The following is a 20601-nucleotide window of genomic DNA, read 5'->3' as shown; positions in this document are numbered from 1 at the left end:
TCTTAAGTAGTGCATGCCTTTATGCCAAAAGCAAGCCTTAATGGATAGGTTAACTACAGTAAGTTGTTTGGCAATCAGTTAGCTTTCAGGTGAAAAAGGTTTACTGTAGACAAATTCAAAGCTGACTTTCAGGTGTGCAGAACCTATTGGGACAAGGAATTGTAAGAGTCAAATCTTTGACTGCTGTAAACTTGTGCTGCTTCAGTTTACAGTAGTCTTCATTTTATTTTAACTGCTCCATTCTTTAAGGAAAACATTTAATTTTCTAGAGTGCTTGATAAATACCAAACTTTTAATTTTTTTGTTTTGTTTTTGTTTTGTTTTGTTTTTTTAAAGCTCTATTCTCTGGTAGTTGTTTGTGTTGAGATCCATATAAATGAAACATCTTTGGTTTGGAGTATGGAAGTTGAGACAATCCCAGATGAATCAACTGAACATGTTTTTAGCAGTCTAGGAGGTAAGGGATTTTTCTTAGTTATCACTGAGTTTAGATGTATCTGTGATTATGCACCTTTGCTGAAGTGGTCAAATCCTAGAAACCTAGTTGATGTGCATATATAATGGATCAGATATGAAAGTAAACTGTCTATGAGTGGACAATATTCTTTTGTATATGCTTTTAGTAGTAACTTTGATTTTTGCTGTTGTGTCTTTTAGTAAGAGAAAAACATGACAGTGAGATTCTTACCATAGAACAATTCCTGAAGAAAATAAAATACAGTGAGTGCTGCATACACTGGTTTTTGAGCAGCATTAATATGAAATCTTGATTGATTCCTTCTGAAAATAATATGTACAGTTTGAGGCACAGACATTCCCAGCAATGGATTATCTCCATTAAAATCAGTTGAAAATTTAAACTGCATTGCAGCAGTTTAATGTTTTTAAGTAGGTGAGGAATTACAACAGGCTTTCAGAATATTTTACCCTTTGTAAGCTTTCAAAAGGTGAACTATACATTTATTTATACTTTGAAAAATCAATGTAAAAATTTGTAATGAGTTTGATGGTCTGTATGTGAATCTTTGACCTCTGACGGAGGGAGTCAGAGCTGGTCATCTTTTATTGCTTCCTTTAGATTAGATTAGAGATGTTTGCTTTTGAAGCAAGAAGATGGGCTTTCCAACCCAGAGTCTTTTGTAAAACCTCAAGCAGCCATTAGCATATAGTATAGACTGTGGATTCATGAACAAGACCAGGTATCTGTCCTGTCTTCCTCTATGTTCCATTATCAGAATAATCTGCTTCGGTTGAAAGTGATCCCATAAGTGGGCACTTATTGAATAATCTGCCTTCAGAAGAGTTTCTTCCTAAGCAGTTATTAATAATCACTGATCATTAGTAATCAGGTGCTTTATGTTCTGGGTCATGATTGCTTTCCCTTATTTTTAAAGGTAATTGTTCCTTGTAGTTGTTGTTCTTACCATGTGCTTATGGGCACAGACTATTCTGAGTATTACATTCTGTGTATTCTGTGTAACAGAGGCATTCTGTGCCTCTGTTAGGTGATGGGAAGACACTGAAATTAAAACCAGAACAAATGTAGCAGTAGGACTGATTTTTTTTCTAAGGCCAATTTTCAATTTTCTTTAAAAAGATGGAATGCATAACAAATACTGGTTTCTGGCATAGTTATATTACTGAAGAAGCTGGGTCCTTGCAGAGGCCTGTAGTGCCTGTGCTTTGATTTGGTCCTAGATACTGGCGATGTGCATACTGAAATGCCAAAGCTAAACAGACAAATGAGGAAGTATGAGCTAATCCTGTAAGATGCTGGCTTAATAAGGACCAGGAGCCCATGGGAATTCACTTAGCTAGTGTGAGTTGAAGACTTGAACTTTGTAGGTAGCTCTGGAATCTTACTGGATAAGACCCTACATGCTTGAAATCAAAAAGCATGGCCCTGTTTCATGGTAGACTGCATCAGTAAAGTTGTGTGAAGCTTTATCATTTACTTCTGTCTGCTAGGTAAACTCCATTACACTCCACAAAAACTTTTGATAAAATTCACATTGAGAGCAAAGCATAATGAGCAGGAGGATGAGAAAAGGCCAATTTTAACAGCTTTTATATGACTTTTCATAAAATTCATGGTTTTTCTCTCTGCATGATTTATAATAAAGGCCTTAAAGAGGATAAACTGAGGAAAAGGGAATCTAAGATTATGTGCATAAAAAAGACACAGCCAAAATACAACTGTACAGAATACATTCTATTCTGCTCCAAGGAAATTCAGGGACCTGCTTCTACAATCTTGGGAAGAAAGCCAAAGAAGACTGGAAATACACAGAACACTTTAAACAATTGATCTTACTGGGAGGTTACACTGGTACCTTTTCTCCTACTGGTAGCCAGATGTTTCAGAAAATGCCCAGAAGTGAAATGCTTGTAAGTCACTAGCAAATAAGGTGGAGAATCATTCTCTTCTTTCCCTTCCAGACTGTTGTCAAGCAATTTATCTAGCCTCCTGTATGTGCATGTAAGTTCTCTGTAATACTGCAGCTGGACTGCCTCAAGCTTTTGATCTTAGATCTCACAAAAGCCAAGTAGAAGTGGATTGAGTTAGCAGTTGAAAAGGAGCATCCTGGGGAAGAAATCGAGTACTGCAGCAAATGCTGCAGTGATGTTGTGGGTGGCGCTCCTCCTGAACCAGAACAATTTTGCACTGAGGAATGCTGTGCTGCTGGACAATACTGTCTCTATCAGAGAGGAGGTGAGAGAGAGCATTTTGACAACATGGACATTTAATACCTTGCGTACAGAGTTGTCTGAAAGGGCTGCACTTTAATGATGGCTGATGTCATGCCTTTACAGATTTAGACCCAATATCTCAATTACATACACAACAGCAGGATGCAGTAGGCTCAACAAGACTGCTCCAGCACTGCCCTCAGAAATCTAACTGCAGCAGCCCAAACGCTAGATGCAGACCACAATCTGTATGGTATTACAAAACGCTCCAAGATATTACTATAACTACAACTGTGAAGAGGTTAGCATTGTTCCACCTTGTTAACTACGAATTCCATGCCCCTTTTAGAGACAGCTTTCTCCAAAGAGAAATCCTCTAGCAATCCCTGCCCCCCTTCCAACACCCCTAAACAGAAAAACTGGAGCATGCCTCTTTAAAACTAGCCTATTTAGGCCACAGATGCTAAATGAATTCAGCAGACAGACGGAGTAATGGAATGTCAGTGTTCCAGTCTGCTGCCTTGAAGCAATAGGGTTTTTTTGTTATTAATTTCTTGTTTCATTTTCCAGTGCTGCCTCTGGGCTCCATACTTTAGATGCAGCATTCTTGTCAGTCTCGTTAACCTAATTTGGAAATAATTAAATTTTAAAATATTAAAGGGATTATAAATACTTCCCACCACACTTCCCCCGCCCCCTTCCCTTTTATTCTGTCCCTCCAAAACTGCTGAATTTTGCTTCAGGTCTTAAAATGTGTTACTGCAGAATCGGATTTGTTACTGCAGTTTCCTTTGCAAACGCTGGAGAATATTCGAAGGGGAAAAAGAAAACAGAGTTAATTCCAGTTAAAGGTGCCCAGGAGCCTTATGGGATAAAGAGCTTTTTTACCACTCTGATATCTTGGAGCCTGATCTTACTCCCATTGAAATTAATGTTAAAACTCATACCCTTATAACTGAAAGACTTTCAGTCACATCTGAGTCTGCATAATGTCACAAACAAGGATCCAATTTATCATAACTAGATTATATTTACCGTTACGCTCCCTAGTACTTGAAGAAAATAACTGAAACTCGGCACTGTCCCTATATATAGTATCCTGCTCTTGAATAATATCATCAACAAAGCCCTTTGCTGATTTAATTTTAGGCCTCACAGATGCCAGATATCCTCACAGATACACTTTGCATTTCATTGCTGCGAATACTGAGGCAGAAAAATGATGCAACTTGCTAAAGATCAAACAGCAAAATGAGAGGCAAACTGTGAAGAGATCCTAGAAGCCCTGTCACAGACCCTAGAAAACACAGTCACCTTCATATATGGCTACTTCAAACTGCCCTCAAACTACAAATACCTGTTTGATAACTCTTCCTGTATTGTTAGGCCGGCACGAGACAATGAAGAGTGTTCTAGTTGTTGCCATGTTTTTATGGGTTGAATTACAGGCTTTTAATTTATCTATGTGTAGCGAATGCTGGCATTTATGAGGAATTTCTTCATATGCCTCAAAGCACTTTACAGCGTTGGGGGGGAAATCATTAGCACTTGTTTAAAACCTGAGATAATTAAAGCCAAAATTTTCAAACTGGTTAACATCCGCAGCAAAAGTCAGATTACAAAAAAACCTCTGTTTTCTTTCCGGTATCTGTGAGAAGCATCCAGATTTTCAAAAGTTCAAGATCAAGTAGCTCTCATTGAGAACAATGGATAATCTGCCCTCACTATACCCCATTTATTAAGAATAATACAATTTTTCCACTTGTGCCAATGGATAAAAACTGAAGATTCTGGATGCTGAATGTCTGGACACAGGCTGATATACTTTTATACTGTTCTTCCTAGCCTTAAAAGTCTATCAGCCTGTATCTCCTGCATACCACAGCCCAGACATTATCATCAAGTAATTTCTTTTTTTTTTTTAATGCCATAACAAATACTTAATAAAGGTATGTATTTAAAAGTCTCAAAATGGGACCTGAATTATTCTGATAATGTGCATCCAACTCTGATTATTGGCATCTTTTAAAAAACGATTCCCAGGTTCAGAAAGTCACATTGTGGATCTCACAATAGATGGAGGTTTCCTAACTCTCAGGCTTGTCCTCTTATGGGTCCGACATGCTGCTATTATTTTAAAGCTACATCTGGAATAGAGCCTACCAAAGGAAAAATGAAACCACTACCAGCTCATCTATGCCATCTTTGTCCCACATTTCCATCTTGAAAACATTCTGCTTAGTTTCAGATCTTTCTGGGCCACCAGTGGTTTGTTTCAACAACTGCTCTCCAGACCTCGCTGAGACTCAACAAATCATTTTTTTAATGGCTTCTATTTCCTGCATATTCTTCTCACTGATTGCATTTCACAGCTCATATCACATCTCAGGTGGAAAAAAAGAAGTAGGGGAAGTAAGGGGAACCCAGTGCGTCACAAATTTTGTGTGTAACACAAGCTGAGGTTAAGCATATCATGAGAATGGCTCTCTAGGAACTCAGACTTCCTTTTGCCTGGAGGAGTCAGCAGAGTACAAACTACCCTCAGTTTGCTTAATGATTTCTATGCAAAAAATACTGACGTGGGGGAAAACCCCCCCCACCAAAGTCATTGGGCTATTCCAAAGACTATGGGGACATATTGAAGGCGGCAACACTGTAGTTTTTCATATCTAGAAAATAAAGTTACAGAATGTAGAAACAGTTTTATATTGAAGATGGGTAGGTCTTAGCAATCTGAGTGCTCTAGAGAAGACATTGAAGATACTGATTTCTGAAGATCGTGCCTCTATAACTTTGTTTACCTTCCAGAATAAAATTGTTGCTTTGTGAGGGGACATAAAGTTATATTCTTCAGATTATTTGAATTTTTAGTTCTCCTAGAACTGGTGATTATGTATGAATCACCACTTATACTGAATATTTAGGACAAAGTAAAGCATACAAGCAGACAGTACAGTATGCAAAATTAAGGTAATTCTATCAATTTCTCTATAACATGTCTTTTTTTTGGGGGGGGGTACTTTTTCTAATTAGTAAATCTTCCTATGTTGTATTTTTTCAGAATCAGTATAGTAGTATGTTCATAGAACAGTTTTTTTCACCAGTGTAAATCCTCTGCCTTTTTCAGAATCATTTTATGACATGATTTAGGAGAGAAATGAGCCTCAGTTAAGGTGGAAGTGAAGAGAGCAGCAGTGTCAGTGTCAGAAGGACAGGAAGATTACATTGTTGTAGGATTCTGCAATTGCAAAAGCATGAGCTACTCTGTCTTGAAATAAAGGAACTCCTAGCTAGGAGTCCCTGGTTAGGCATATGACAGATATCCATTTTTTTTTTCCATCGGGCAAAGAAGGGATCCATAATGCAGTGAGTTATACTTGGGTTGAAGAAAAAAGCTTTTAAAGGATAGCAAGTGATGCCATACGTTTTCATTATGGAGCATGCTATGCAAAGATCTGGGTAGTCAGCTCCCACCAACCATCTGGAGAGAGAAGTCACTCAAATTTAAGTGCTGAACCTGCTGTGGCAGACAAACGATGCCAATGAACCGCTCACTGCTTTCCCCCTGTCTGTTTTCCTGCCTTTTGCTGCAATAGAGCCTTAAAATAAAATAATCTGACTACCACTTTCCAAACACCTGCTTCCAAACACCCCAGCTTCCACATGCAGAGTGCACTTCATTCTTTGGACGTAGAGGGCCACATCCACAGAAAGAGCTATACTGAAGGTCTGGCCAAAAGGGAAAAGTCATAGAAATGAAATGCGTAACACATGAAAAAACTGCCTTTTCTTTACTGAGCACCTCCTGTCCCCATGCTAAACTTTAAATTCTGTTTTATGTCTTCTTGATTCCTCCCCATTGTTCAATGTCTTTTTGACTCCTGTTAAAAACTTCCTGGGGCTGAGACCTTGGGAAACCAGCAAGCTCACTGGCTTTTCCTTATGAAAACTTTCAACCACATTGCCATAAATTGTTTTGTTGCCTGTAGTCAGCAAGAATCAGTTTGCAGACTTTTGAAGCCGGAGGACATCAATTGCTTTGTTTTTTCTCTCTATCAAATCCATCCTCCAGTGACTTGTTTTACACTTGCAGGCTGCTTTGGGATGTTCAGCAAATGCTAAATGGGGCACAAGAGACACATCAAGGCCCTTGGGGTATATATATTTTTAAATCAAATAGGCAATGATGGACAGAGGAATCTGTGCTAGTGAATCAAATGTTCCTAGCTTGCTCTGTTGTGTGTAGTCACCCTGCCTCATTGTAGGACTAGAAAGTAACTGACTGACTGAAGTAGAAATAGCTTGGGGTCAAGTTCAATAAGCCTCACCCATATAACTGCAAGTTCCAATGGGCTGACTGGGATAGCTTGTATTATAGCAGATCATTTTATGTGTGAAGACCTATTCAAAAAATACATAGATGGGAAATAATCTAATGAGAACAGAATAGAGATGATGTCTACCACAGAAACAATTTGGTGCACATCAGCTATGAAGAAAAAACAAGTAGTACGTGGAGTACTGTTTCCAGAATAGCAAAGTGATCAGCTCCTAACCAGGAGAAGGAATATTAAGCAATCTAATAATATTGGGATGCCCTTGTTTTTTCCAATAATTAATGTGATGAAAACCTTACCAAATACATGGGGCTATTGATAGTTTTTCTGTCCTTTGAACTTGTCTGTGTACAGAAATTGCACAGAATTAACCTAAATTAGACAGGGCTATGAGTAGCAATCCTAGCTATTACAACCTTTTGTAAAAAGCAAATATGAAAAAAGATAAATGAAGAAAGATGAGCTTGCTTCATTGTAAGAACTGATTGGCTGCCTGCATATCTACCTAAAGGTAGAGGAATAAAATCTATCAGGAAAAAAATCTCTGGTATAAATGGAACTTATTTGTGACCAAGAAGCTGACCTAACTGAAGCATAAATAATTAACAATATGTACAGGTTCCATATTTGCTGTAAATGATGAACTATTGAGAATGTAGTATGGGAAAACTGAAGTATTCAAAAAACATAAAATATCCAAAATGATATTTTAAAAATTTAGATTCTGGCACCTCTGCTGCTGAAATGTCAGAGCTGCTTAACAAAGCTCACCAAAGGCCGGTGCAATGATTATAGCTAATACGGCAGCTGGAAGAACTGTGTTCACCCTCCTTTGTCAACACACATTTTCCATGAGTTCTGCCAACTGATTTAGCTTTCCCAAGTGTCAGATTCCTATCTATCTGAAATGCAGAGAGAATATTTTTCTCCTACTTAACAAGGATATGGAGTACAGCTTGTGAGACAGTCAGATAGTTTAGTGGTGAGAACTGTGAAAGCCCCTGACATGGACAGGGAGTGTTACTTGCTTGAGAACACATACTGAAGAAATGATTTCTGCTCTTCTGTGAAGAGAATGTGCTTGCTGTAAAAGGTCTGAGAAGTCCACCCTTGCATATTGGAAGTTTTTTCACAGTTGGTTAAGATTTTTGCTTCTGGTTTCCCTGCTTGAATCAACCTCTTTACTGTTGTTCCTTTTTCACTTCCACTACATCCTCATACAAGGACATCAAGTTGCCTTGTATGCTGATGGTAATGACAGCAGTAAGTAGACAGTCCCGGCTTGCTGCCACTGCTGCAGGGTTTGGCTGTTTCCATAGCTCAGCAACACGTGCAACTCCTATTAATAAAACAGTGTGTGCTGGTGGAACAATGCCAGATTGCTCTCATCTTTGTGTTTCCTAATTCCTCCTATAGCCTTCGCCCTGCAAACAGGAACAAAGATCTCCCCTGTCTGATGTTACTAGCTGTGGAAAGGAGCTGTTAATTACTCAGCATGTCACTTCTGACGGAGAGAGCACGTTGGGAAGCAAACCAGCCTCTTGCATGACCACTAATCCATCCCTTCCTCTTCTTCCCTCTCCCTCTTCCCCCACAGCGAACAGATGCTGAGTTCATGGCCCCAGGTGCATACACACAGGATATACAGCAGTCAGTGTTTCGGACAGCAGCCATCAGAAGATCTCTGTATGATTAGGCTTGGTTTCTGTGTGAAACGAGAGTGAGACAGGATGGCAGACACAGGTGCTAGTTTCCTTTAGAAATGTTGCACAGTAGCTGCTGTCCTTTGCCCCACGAGTGCAGGGCCAGGCAGCTACCTAGGAAAGGGAGTGCTACTAAACAGTGGGATCCATGCTGCTGTCTGTCATGTAAACAGCTCTGATCATTGGACCTTTAATCTTTAGAATACGGAAAGCTGGTTTAAATGGAAAGAGATACTCCGAAAAGTTTACAAGAAATAGGAGCATGGGGATGTTCAGCATTTAGGGAGGAATGAGTTGGGGAAATCCAGAAACTGCAAGTCATGGCTAAATAAAAGTCTGATTTAGGTTTTACTCACTAATTGATCAGGCAAACTTCTCAGAGAAGTCAAGGGAAATCTGCCTGAGAAAAGAACAAGGAGCTATACCTTTGATAAATGGTGACAGCTATTTTTTTTTTTGCAGGGACTTTTCCTAGAGGACAAAAGCATACTGCAAATAATGACATTCCCTGAAAGGTTATTATGTATTCTGCAGAGAGAGAAACTGAGACACCAAGGTGCTATAACTTCCCCAAGGTCCCACAGGAAGCTAGGTGTCCTAGCATGCAGCCTTTTGCATTAACTAGTTGAGAAGCCTGTTTTTCATCACTGGACTCAAAAGAAGTTTCACTGCTTTGGTGTTGTGCATCTGTGGTGGAAGCACAAATAAACTCATTTTCCAGGAATTGTCTGTTAATTCCTGAAGGAGGACACATGACAGAAAACAAGTAGTTAGAGCAACCCAACAGGGTTCCCAGCATTCCTGCACAGACATTTGCATATAACCAGTTAAACAATATTTAATTTTTAAAATTTAATCCTTGATTAGCACTGGCAAGTTTGATAACCCTAACAGGGGAACAGGAGGCTGGTGCAGACATTTGAGTGATCCCAGCATGCTCCCTCTTCCTCAGAGAAGCTAGCTACCCACAATGGAACTATAGCATAGCAGCAGACCTAGTAAAACTGAGCTGCTGACTTCATGCAAAACTTCATCAGCTGTAAACTTAGTCTGCAGAATAAAGAAGAGTCAGTTCATATCCAGATCCTATTTACTAGATCATATGAATATTATGTGGCATTAACTGCATGGTCCTGGTTTAGGCCCAACAAATAAAACACTGTAAGAACAGATATAAACAGCTGAGCTGAAAAGTGCAGGGTCCTAGAGAGTTTAAGTAGCTCTCTGCACTAAAGCCAATTACAGAGAAGCATTCTGAGAGTGATTATGAGATGCTGAACATCTATCAGAATTGAATTTTGTGTCGATAACACAGTCTGTTAGAAGCACAAGGAAACAAGGACTTCTGGATACACATCTCTAAACCTTAAAGGATTTCCCAATGTTAATGAACCCATACAATGCACATTTGGGGTAGGCTGAAGCTCACAAATGACTTACTAAACAGTGACAGTTTTGAATAGAGTCCAGACTGCCAGTTCCCTGGTCTTAGCAGAAAGTCACAGTGTTTCCCCCATGCTTGTAATCCTCAAAGAGTTTTGCAGATTGTAGAGAGAAAGGAGGAAGGATAGCAGTTTGTGATAAGCTGCTTATTAACCTTTTCTCAGTTACAGAAATCAGGAACAATGAGCCAAGTGGTCCTGAACAGTCATGGACCTGAGAAGTAGCAAGAGAATCAGATCAGTGATCACAGATAATCTTGTTCTACAGTATCAAGCTTGCAGGGTTATTTGCCTCCCACAAGCAGTAGTCATACATGGTGATTCAATCACAGTAGCCTTCAGAGCCTTGGGTCCACACATGGCAGAGAGTGGGGGCTCTGCAAGCAAAGAATGCACAGTATGGCTTGTGTCACATCCTCATTTCCCTTTCTTAGTTGACAGAAGATCAAGTGCACTTATGCTCTGAGGTCTGTCCTGTATAAATATCCCCAGGAAATAAATAAATGCTAGTACACTTGTGCATTTCCCTCAGATATTCTTCTCCCCAGCTGCTGTGCTGACAGCACTTACCAGGAAGCAGGCATTTCATTCTGGCTCACTGTTCTGCTGGAGGGAGACAAGATGCTCCTAAGTCAGAGAAAGGGAGGGCAGCAATGCAATTACCAGAATATTAATCTGTTTATTTATAGATACATGTACACACAAACCTATGCAGAAAACTGAAAGCTAATTTATTCTCACTCTGTAATTGAATGCGTTAGTTGAAGCCTGAAATCTTATTCAAGGGAAGGGGCTGTGAGAGAGTGGGGAGGGAGTTTAGGACTAGGGTTTTAATTGTCATCCAGATGGGTGCTGAGACCAGATATCTGTTATGAGGAGTAAATAAAAGGGGACTGTCTCAGTGATTTGGTTTTCCAGCAATTCTGGACAAAGGCCATCTGGCTATGACTGGCTTGAGTCCCCATGGGACTTTGCAGATGACAAATAAAGTGTCCCCAGTCCAAGGACAGATGCCAGCCCACTGTGGCATAAACAGGAAAGAAGGTGTTCAGAGAATGAACAACTGTGACTAAGTACTAAGCTTGCGGGTTACTCTTCTCTCAGAAGCAAGCCAGGTTTATAGCCATGTCCATTCCCCACCACCCTGAACCAACAAAACTGTTCTAGAGAATAGAGACAAATAAAAAGGAGAATTTTAAAGGAAAGCTGAGAAGCCATGTGGTCCTGACTAGACAGCCTGGGAAGCCTGGTTCCATCTTCCTGGGGACAAAACTCTGAACGTGCATATCTTTTTCCTACCCTTTGTTTTAAACTGTATTTACTTAGACTCATTATGGCTGGAGTTGCCTCTCATGTTATGTTTAACATTTAGCAGCGTAGCAGTTCTGCCTTTTTTGAAATCCTTAGATTCTAGTCTAATATTGTGAACAATTAAATGAAACATACAAAATGGGGCTTACAATTATTCTGTACTATTTTATGGACTGATGCCTGTCCTGCATAATCCCCTGCCCTACCCTGCAGTAAAACAGAATTTAGTGTCTAAAACTGTCTAGAAATAAGTACATAACAGCTGCTTAGCTGTGTTTGCCTGCAAAGTCACCAAGGTCTTGGGGCCTGACCCAGAGCTCTTCAAATGCCTTTAAAATCACCATGAATTGAATAGGTATTTCTGACCATCACCAGGGGACAGGAAGCCAGGCTTCTATTCCATACGCTCTTTCTTTTATGTCCTAGGAAAACCCTTTCACCTTTGCATGCCTTTGTGACCCATTTAGAGAATAAGAAGAATGCTCATCTGTCTTTATAGGAGTTATGAATTTAATTATTGAAATGTAGAGGAATCTCCTAGGTCCTTTGGAGCAGAGGCACTCAGAAGCCCAACATCAGGTTTATGCATGCAGAAGGAACTGTGTTCCTGTGCCAGATCAGCCACTGCTGATTCAATTCAGCACAAAGTCCTTAACCTGGAAACCTGACAATGACTATGGACAGATGAGCCTGTCCCAAGCTGACAGCCCTGACTTTTGCTTGGCTTTGCATCTGCAGATGGGTCTGAGCCAAGGAAAACCCCAGCCAATGAGGCTGTTCTGGCATTGCCTCTTTGCAGTTGGTCACAAATGACTTTGCAATGCATATCACTTCCTGGAACATATGCATTCCTACTCTTTCCCTGGAGACCATCTCTGGGCAGACATGAAGTCACATCCCACCAGCTTCCTATACCGGCTTACGTATTAAATGCAAAAAACGTAAATGCTCTCTCTTTTAAAGAGTATGCAGGATATGTATGCTCCATGAGAATGACTAGGTTTGAGGGCTGCTTTTCCTAAACAATTTCTGCTGGAAAAAAGCTTTCTGCTGAAGTTATTTTTGCTCTGTCCATAAGATACTCCCAGTACATGCAGATACCAGTAGATCCAGTGGACTAAGGTACTAAAATAATCAATTTTGGAAACTCTGGCTACCCATGAGTTGTGTGGTTTGGTCCTAGTAGTTAACTGTCGTATAATACTACTGTCTAGAATAGAAATAAGTATACCTCAATGTAACTAGCAGGTTTTGATCAAAACACATCTAAGGCCTAGAACAGAAGAAAATACTCCAGCCTAGAATGAAGGCTAGGCTAGCAACAGAAAGAGCTGGACAACAAGACTTAGGTGAATGGGCAGGCCAGGAGGGGGCACAAATACTGGAAAAGTAGATGGTCAGATATGTGATGCAAACATAGCAGCGTCTGTGTAGGAAAGCAGAAGTGCAGGCCTGTGGCAAGTCAGAATCTATGTGCATTAATAAAGTTCTGTATGTGTGAGTGTAAGGCAGGTTTAAGACTGGAATTCTAAGGAAATGGCAGATCAGAGCTGAACTATCTCAGAAGACCGAAGGGGGGATCTTACCAATGTGTTTAAATATCTGAAGGGAGGGTGTAAAGAAGATGGGGCCAGACTAATTTAGAGTGGTGCCCAGTGACAGCACGGGAGGGTTGGATTAGATGATCTCCAGAGGTCCCTTCCAACTTCAACTGTTCTGTGATTCCGTGACCTCACTGACCTGACTTACTTACAATTTTTGCCAGAGAATCCTACTCCAATGTCTGAATTGCAGCATAAGATTTGCTTTCCTTTCTCTCTTTCCTGTCATTCTTAACCAAGCCATATCCCTCTCATTTGAGAAGGGACCCGAGCTCAAAAACTAAACGCTGGACTGAGAAAAGCACTTGGATGCTGACCTCCTCTCTTCCCAAGTCTTAATCTTGCTGTCTTTACAGAGGGATCCATGTGTTTTGTCTAGTGCTAATGAGACAGCCTGTGTTATCTCTAATGTCATTTATAAATTAAATTAACCCCAGACTGTGGGTGTGTGTTTGCGTGGAGATAGTAATATGTTGGGAAGGAGGATGCTTTGGGCACACAGACGAAACCTGCAAAGCTTCTCTGTTGGCCTTGGCTGCTGTGCTGACTGGCACCACCCCAGGGGAGAGTATGCCCATGCATCACAAATTTGCTTTTTGGTTCCCCTTCCACCCACCCCTGAGTTGGGTTCTCTGCCAACACAGCTTCTGTATAAATCAAAGGGAAATATTCTCCCCCTCCTGTTTTTTTCTTTTCCTGAACAGATTGGATGTCATTATGTGCATCTGAGCTTGCTGAAGCTAGGTTGGGGGGCAGGAGTAGTGAGGGAAAGAAGAGACAGTTTTAGAAAAAAATGCTTACAGTCCATCAAAGCGAAAACAGCCTCCAGCCAGAAGTAACCAGCACTTTACACACACACTAATTTACTAGGGAAACCCAGAGAACTTTAATATTTAAAATAAGAGAGGGAGTGAGGAAAAAAACTAGAGGGGAAAGGATGTAAACCCCACTGCTGGAGCAATGGGATGGATATCACAGGGTTGTGATGGAGGAGCTGAATGTCAGAACACCTGTCTGATGCATTGGGGGTGCTCGGGTGGGAATTTACAGACTACGTGCAGCCTTACAGACATTAGTCTGCACACAGACTACAATGAATAACCTTCCTCCAGGGGGAGGAAAGAGGAGAAGGTGGGGGGAAGGAGGGGAAGAGAAAGAGAGAGAAAGAGAGACAGAGGAGGGGAAGGGAGGAGGGGAAGGGAGGAGGGGAAGGGAGGAGGGGAAGGGAGGAGGGGGGAAGAGCGGGAGAGGGAAGGAGAGGAGAAAAGGGGGAGAAGGGGGAGAAAAGGAGGAGAAAGGGGGGAAGAAAGAGGAAGGGGGGGAGGAAGGGGAGAAGGGAGGGGGAGAGAGAGGGAGGAAAGGGAGTGTGTGTGAGCCAAATGTATGGCATTCAAAATAAGCATCTTTCAAAGGCTTTGGCTGGGATGCAGATTTGCAGAAGCTCTAGACCCATAATTCCCTGGCATACGAAGCTTGCTCGAGGCATCCATGTGCCCAAAAAGGGCTTGCAGAATAAAGAGCAGATAAAAAAACCCAACAATCGTATGAATTAAAAATGAAGGCAAGGGAAACAGCTGTACTTCCAAGCTGCAGGTGACCTCATTGTGGAAGCTGTGCCACAGTGAGGCATGATCATGTCCAGGAGTTCTGAAATAACAGCCATTGACAATAATAACTATGAGGGAGAACACTTCCCCTACCTATATTAAAGAGTAGGTAATTACCCAGCTCTCCTGCCAGCTGTATTTTAATCCAGAACTAAACTACTTTGAACACTGTTAAAAACTTTTATGTTACAGCATATTCTAAAACCTCAACTGACACTACTACCTATTGTGCCTGGTACTGTACATGCGCTAAAATATAGACTGTTCTCACTCAGGTTAAAACAGCCAGAAGGATTACTACCCACTAAAAGACTGTCCAAGATCACAGACAGAGTCTGTGATAGAATCAGGAACAGAGTCCAGATTTCTTCAGTCTCAGTCTTGTGCCTTAAACAGCTACTTTCTTGCAGTTTTTAGATCCTTATTTAAATGAGCAAAGTCTGTATATGAAAAACAAAAAAGACCCTTACCCTCTAACTTAGTTCATAGATTTAGTCCTCCAATTAATAATTATCCTCAACTTTGATTACTTTGTAGTGCAGCAGAGTAATATCCTACTACATCAGATAATTAAAAGTAACGTAACAGTATTGAGGACGTTCTACTGATCACATTTTACAGAAGAAGAAACTGAGTCAGAGAGTGGCATCATTTTCTTCTGTTGTATAGAAAGTCCTTTGACTATGGAAACTGATTTCCTACATCTGTGTTTTATGCTACCAAATCAAAATTTTTCATTCACAAATATCATTGGTACTATTATGTAACTGATAACTGAGGATGCAAGATAATAGATAATTAAGTGAAGAGTCAAACTAATGTGAGACATCTTTGTACTCCAGAGTGCAAAGGAATGCATAATTCTTTCTTGGCCCTTCTGGCTATCTAATAAGACCATACTGTTTTCCAAACAACAGCCATTATACTCCAGTATTCAGATCAGCATAATATTATCTCCAGGACAAAAATAGGTATTTAAATGGCCCTCCAGCAGAGATGCAACATCTTTGACAGGTTTCCTGTGATATAAAAATTAGCAGGTAGAAAGGTCTGAAATGTTTCAAAAAGAAGGATTGCTAAAACTGTGGAATTAATTTCCTTGTTTTAAAATCACAGATTTCCTGAGCTGCTGAATATGGAAGAGACTGTCATTCAGAGTGGCAAATCTGGAACATACTGGGGAACAGACAAAATCAACAGAGCTGGCCCCTCTGTGAAACAGCTATCTGCAAGCAAGATGCCATTTCTTTCCAAAAGCAACTAATAGTAAAGCATAATGTTTTGCAACTTGTTGCTGGAATTGGAAAGCGAGTCCAGGGGATATGTTCACATTATTTTCATTTTCCATGATGGTGGAACTCAGGATAAATCAAGAGAGATTTCATAACATTGCCCCTTCCAGAAGAGTTCTAATTTCCAAGGAATCTTTTGCTGGTGAGAGTGTTTTTACTTTTGGAATACTGTTCACTAAACGTTGTTTTATTTAATAGGTTTTTCTTCCTTTCAGTGTAACTTAGTAAGTTACAGAAGATTCCTCTGACTGAAGAGGGGCGTGAGGACGTTGTGCCAAGCTCCACGCTGCTTGTTCCTCGCTTTTTACAAGGTGGAGGAGTAAAACAGGAGAAAGGGTAGGAATGGACTTCAAGTAAGAAGGATGCAGCAGGAATGTAATGTGCCGTACAGATGACAAAGAAGTCTCAAGGAAACAGAAAAGGCATCTACGCTCCTTTAGATTGGCTTTTTTCCTAGAAGCCTTAAAGGCTTAGACTTTTCCTTTGCCCTGAAACTTCCAATAAATATCATGCAGTTGAACTGAAGGATCCAATCCAAAACATTCAAACTTTTCTCTCGTAATACTCTGAAACATTTTGCAAACTACTGACCAGACCCTGGGAGATGGGATTGAGAAATGATATGTGTATATGATACCTATCCATACACATATAGATAGCAGACAGTAGTGATGAGTGTTAGTATTTAAAAAGTTCAAACTTCCTCTGGCATTTACTACAAAAGGAAACAATTCCATCATAAGCTAACATGGATCAAATACAGCAAACTAAGCTCTTGTTAGCTGGCTGCACTTATTGAACTAATGTGGAGATACTGATAGCTACCAATGGTATATCCATAGTAACTGATGCTGTAAAAGAACAGACATACAACAGTAAATTTCCAACTGTTTTTTTCCCTGCTGGAGATAGGAATGCCTATTAATGTGCAAAGATTCAATAATCACCATCTTCTCAAACACATACCAAGTCACAACCCACTCCGGAATGAAATAATGCAGTTTTTTAGAAAGCACATTGCTTCACTAAAGATGCAGGGCAATGGAGGATCAAAGTCTGTTCAATTTTTAGAAAAGAAAATGACAAAGAATAATAAACCCACATGGGAATACAAGACAAAAGCAGTCATTAAAAAAAACTGTTTGGGAATTGGTAGGTTTTTTTATTAGAGATAATTCCAGAGCTATTTCAGAAAATCATTCCCAATTGCAGTTCTTGTTTGTTCTGCAGAGAATGGAAACGGTCTCACTATAAAAGAGGGCTTGATTCCTTCAGAAAATGACCATAGATGTACACTGGAAAGCATACTGCAATTCTGTCCCAGGGGCATTAAAAATAGCCAGAGAGCATGTACCACCAAGCAACAATAATTTGCTGCTACTAAAATAGTTTACAGTATTTAAAAAAAGCTTAATCTAGAGATAGTTCTCTTGGCAGCACAAATCTTTCTGGTGCCAAGAGAAAAATAATTTGCATCCCTGGTGTCAATGGTAATACTACCATGTTGCTTCAACTCTCCAGGAGATGCAGCCAGCTCAGCACTGCTTTCAGAAAGAAAATCTCTGAAAGTAACAGGGAGAAGAAAAGAAATTGACATTGCAATTGCATCAGTAATGAATCTGACATCAGCAGGTGATGGATCATTCTTTATCCCAAGCATTTATCTAACGAAACATAATCCAGGTGCTTGGTTTTTTGGGTCTTTTTTTTAAATTTCAAGCTGTTGTTAAAAGCCCTCAAAGGGTTAAGTTTCCAAGAGTATGGTTGCCTTGGTACTATGCTTTCAGCTGTGATCAGCAATCCCTAACAAAAACAGTACTTAAGTGGATTTTTTTAAAGTATTCCCCACTGTCAATGTGTAATTAATTAGCCTTCCCCTCCCCCCTCAGCTGAACTGAGATTCACATAATCAGACCCTTGGAGACCCTCCTCTTTTCCTCCTATCAAAGTCAGACAGTGACTAGGAACTGAATTATTCATTCAGCTGTAGGTGTAACATATCCATTTAAATGATTTAAAGTTTAAGCAGTCTTGCTGCTGTTCAGCAACAAAAAAGTTTAAAGTGTAGAACCCAAGAGGAATTTGGAAAGTTCTTTTTTCTTAAACCACTTGTTTGATTACATCAACAGCACACATTTTTGTCAGCTGAACCTACTTGAGTGAGAAAGGAGGGCTTGCGGGAATGGCGCACACAAACAAGAGCACCCATCACTCATTAAGGCTATATCATGATTATAAGCACTAATTAAAGTTTTTGTTCCAATATGTCTAGCTGAATATCTTTGCTGTGAAAGTTAATTTTATGCACACTTTGCTGAAAATACATGGTAAGTGAATTGCATATCCACAATCATAGAAAACCATATTTAGCTACCTATTTGGTCCTCATTTCCCATTGTATCAAAGAATCTCATGCTAAGAATTATGTACAGCCAGTCAAGGAACAAATTAACCATAATTAACAACAATTTGTAGCACTTATGATTAGATCTTAAACTGCTTCAAAGGCTTTTATCTTCTGAACATTTTTGTGATATAAGGCAGTACTATTACTCCTATTTTAAAGCTGGGGATCTGAAGTACGGTGGCTGAATTCTGTGGAATCTGGGAAAGTTTCTCCTTGGCTAGCAGTGCATCCTGACCATATCCCAGTTCTGTTTTAGTACACAACTATGTCTCTTCCTGTCTTCCTATTTCTGTCCCGCCTTGTGCATGCTGGTTCCCATACAAAGAAGTGCCATGGGTATGGGCCAGATGGGAGGTGTGGCTCACTCTGGCTAAAACACTGATCTAACTGAAGAATCAAGATTACGTCCCTGTGTACCTGTGTTCTACAGCTTAGGTAGAACGTTGATTTTCTCAAGCTAACGCAGGAAGTCTGTGACAGAAAAGGAAAAGCCAAATCTCCTAAACCAGACTCTAGTGTCACAACCACTAGGTCTTCTTTCCTCAAAAAGGAAGTGTTTGTATAAGTGTCCTTAATATAATGTGTCAGTTCAAAGTAATTCAAGTAGCAAATATAAATTCTGAATATTGTGATTGCTAGCGCTTAAAATTTTCTTAACAATACCATAATATGCAGTATTTCTCTTGAAGATGCAGATGCTTGAATGCCATCTGAGAACCTCAGCCTACATTACAAGTCATAATTATGCTACTTAGGATTTTAAAGTCCAGACTTGTGCCTTATTTATATATGATTGACACTACTGAGCAAAAACAAACAAATAAACAAGAAAAAACCCAAAACACGCCCTGAATCCTGAAATACCTGAACGCATTTTAAGCAAAGGAAAAAGCTTGAAAGAAACAGGTAGCAGGATTCCTTCCCTCACTCTTGCAGTACAGAGTCCATTGTACACAGATTCAGGAATTAAGCCAGACTCTCACAAACCTGTCTCCACACGCAAGGTCATGTAGAAGTAGGACCAAAAAGCACCAGAAGCCTTCAGCAACTGTATGATGCTGATTACTCGAGCTGCTTTAAGTTAAGCAGCTATTGAAGGTTACCTAATTAAACTGTCTGGGTTGTAGAATGCAAATTGTATCATTCTGGTAGAAAACAAAGGTTGCTTAAAACTACTATATTCCCTCCATTGTTGAGAAACCTGGAGGTGGCACAGTGCAAAACCACACCAGCAAGAAGTGAATAAAAGTGTATTTCTAATTACATATACAGCACTATTCAGTATTGTTAAGAAAGCTAGGAAATCTCCTATCTTTAAAATTCTACTCTGCAATTGGCTCTACCCACACAAACTTGATTGTGGAATCAAGTCTTTCATTTCTATGAATCCTTTTTGATCTACGTTTGAGTGGCATCATCATCATCTTGATTAGAAGCCCCACTTGCTTGGAGCTGAGTTTCCCTCATACAGAGTTGTCTCTGTATGAGATGCTCCATCAAAGGATTGTCATAACAGACTGTTTGCCGATTTGAAATCCAACAGTTTGTCTGGTGTAAGTGTTAAAAATGTTGTCTTGGCAGGTTTTTTTTGCCTTGAGTGATTTGATTTCCCCCCGCCCTCTATTTGCTTCTACAGTATGTCAAGCAAACTGGATCATTTTAGTAATCAAACCTGCTTTTTTCTTTCACTTCAAAAGAAACCCCAACACTTAACCTCTGAATTCAGAAAGTAATTTTATGTGACAGCACACCTTTAAGTAAGTATATAAACTCTGCCAAATTCGACATTCAGTTTTTTTTTTGCTGAAAATTATGCTAATCGCTAGTAAAAATAAAGTAAATTGTTTTAAAGCAGGATTAAAAAAAAGAACAAGATACACACATATTTTATTTACTGAGAAAGAAAGATTTGAGCCTAAAAGTTCCTCTAGACTTTAGTCTGTGGGGTAATGGTCCTTTGTGATGACTCAGTCAGGTTCTTTGAAATGATCTTTTAACCAATTTACCTTTTCAACCATTAAATGACTAAAGCTTTAGGTCTACCTGTGGTACAAGAACACTGACTTTATGCTCGTGGTCTCTGAAGAAATTTTTCAATTTCAATTAGGGTCTTATCTACTGAACTTGCTTTTTCTGATCGCCTGGCCTGTTGATAGGTAAAGCAATGCTTGATTCAAAATTTTAACTGGACATGCATCATTTCTGGTGGA

At 39.8% G+C, this 20601-nt stretch overlaps 1 protein-coding gene and 1 long non-coding RNA gene across 36 annotated transcripts in view; one reads left to right on the top strand and one right to left on the bottom strand.

Annotated features, from left to right (window-relative positions):
* Window positions 1–20601, bottom strand: part of MORN1 (MORN repeat containing 1) — a 220845-nt gene that overhangs the window by 60694 nt on the left and 139550 nt on the right. For 3 of the 35 annotated variants that reach the window (XR_010392788.1, XR_010392804.1, XR_010392791.1), the window contains one exon: window positions 10744–10800. The exons of the other annotated variants lie outside the window; for them this stretch is intronic. The gene's annotated coding sequence lies outside the window, so the exon portion shown is untranslated. The remainder of the gene's footprint in view (window positions 1–10743; window positions 10801–20601) is intronic. 35 annotated transcript variants of the gene reach the window in all.
* Window positions 297–18251, top strand: LOC112981132 (uncharacterized). The gene is made up of 3 exons (XR_010392819.1): window positions 297–457; window positions 15809–16126; window positions 16200–18251. It is a non-coding gene; the product is annotated as an uncharacterized LOC112981132 (long non-coding RNA).

Source organism: Dromaius novaehollandiae, chromosome 24 (assembly GCF_036370855.1).
Source record: "Dromaius novaehollandiae isolate bDroNov1 chromosome 24, bDroNov1.hap1, whole genome shotgun sequence".
NCBI lineage: Eukaryota > Metazoa > Chordata > Aves > Casuariiformes > Dromaiidae > Dromaius > Dromaius novaehollandiae.
The sequence above is the reverse complement of the archived record's forward strand: the minus strand, read 5'-3'. Positions and strand labels throughout refer to the sequence as shown.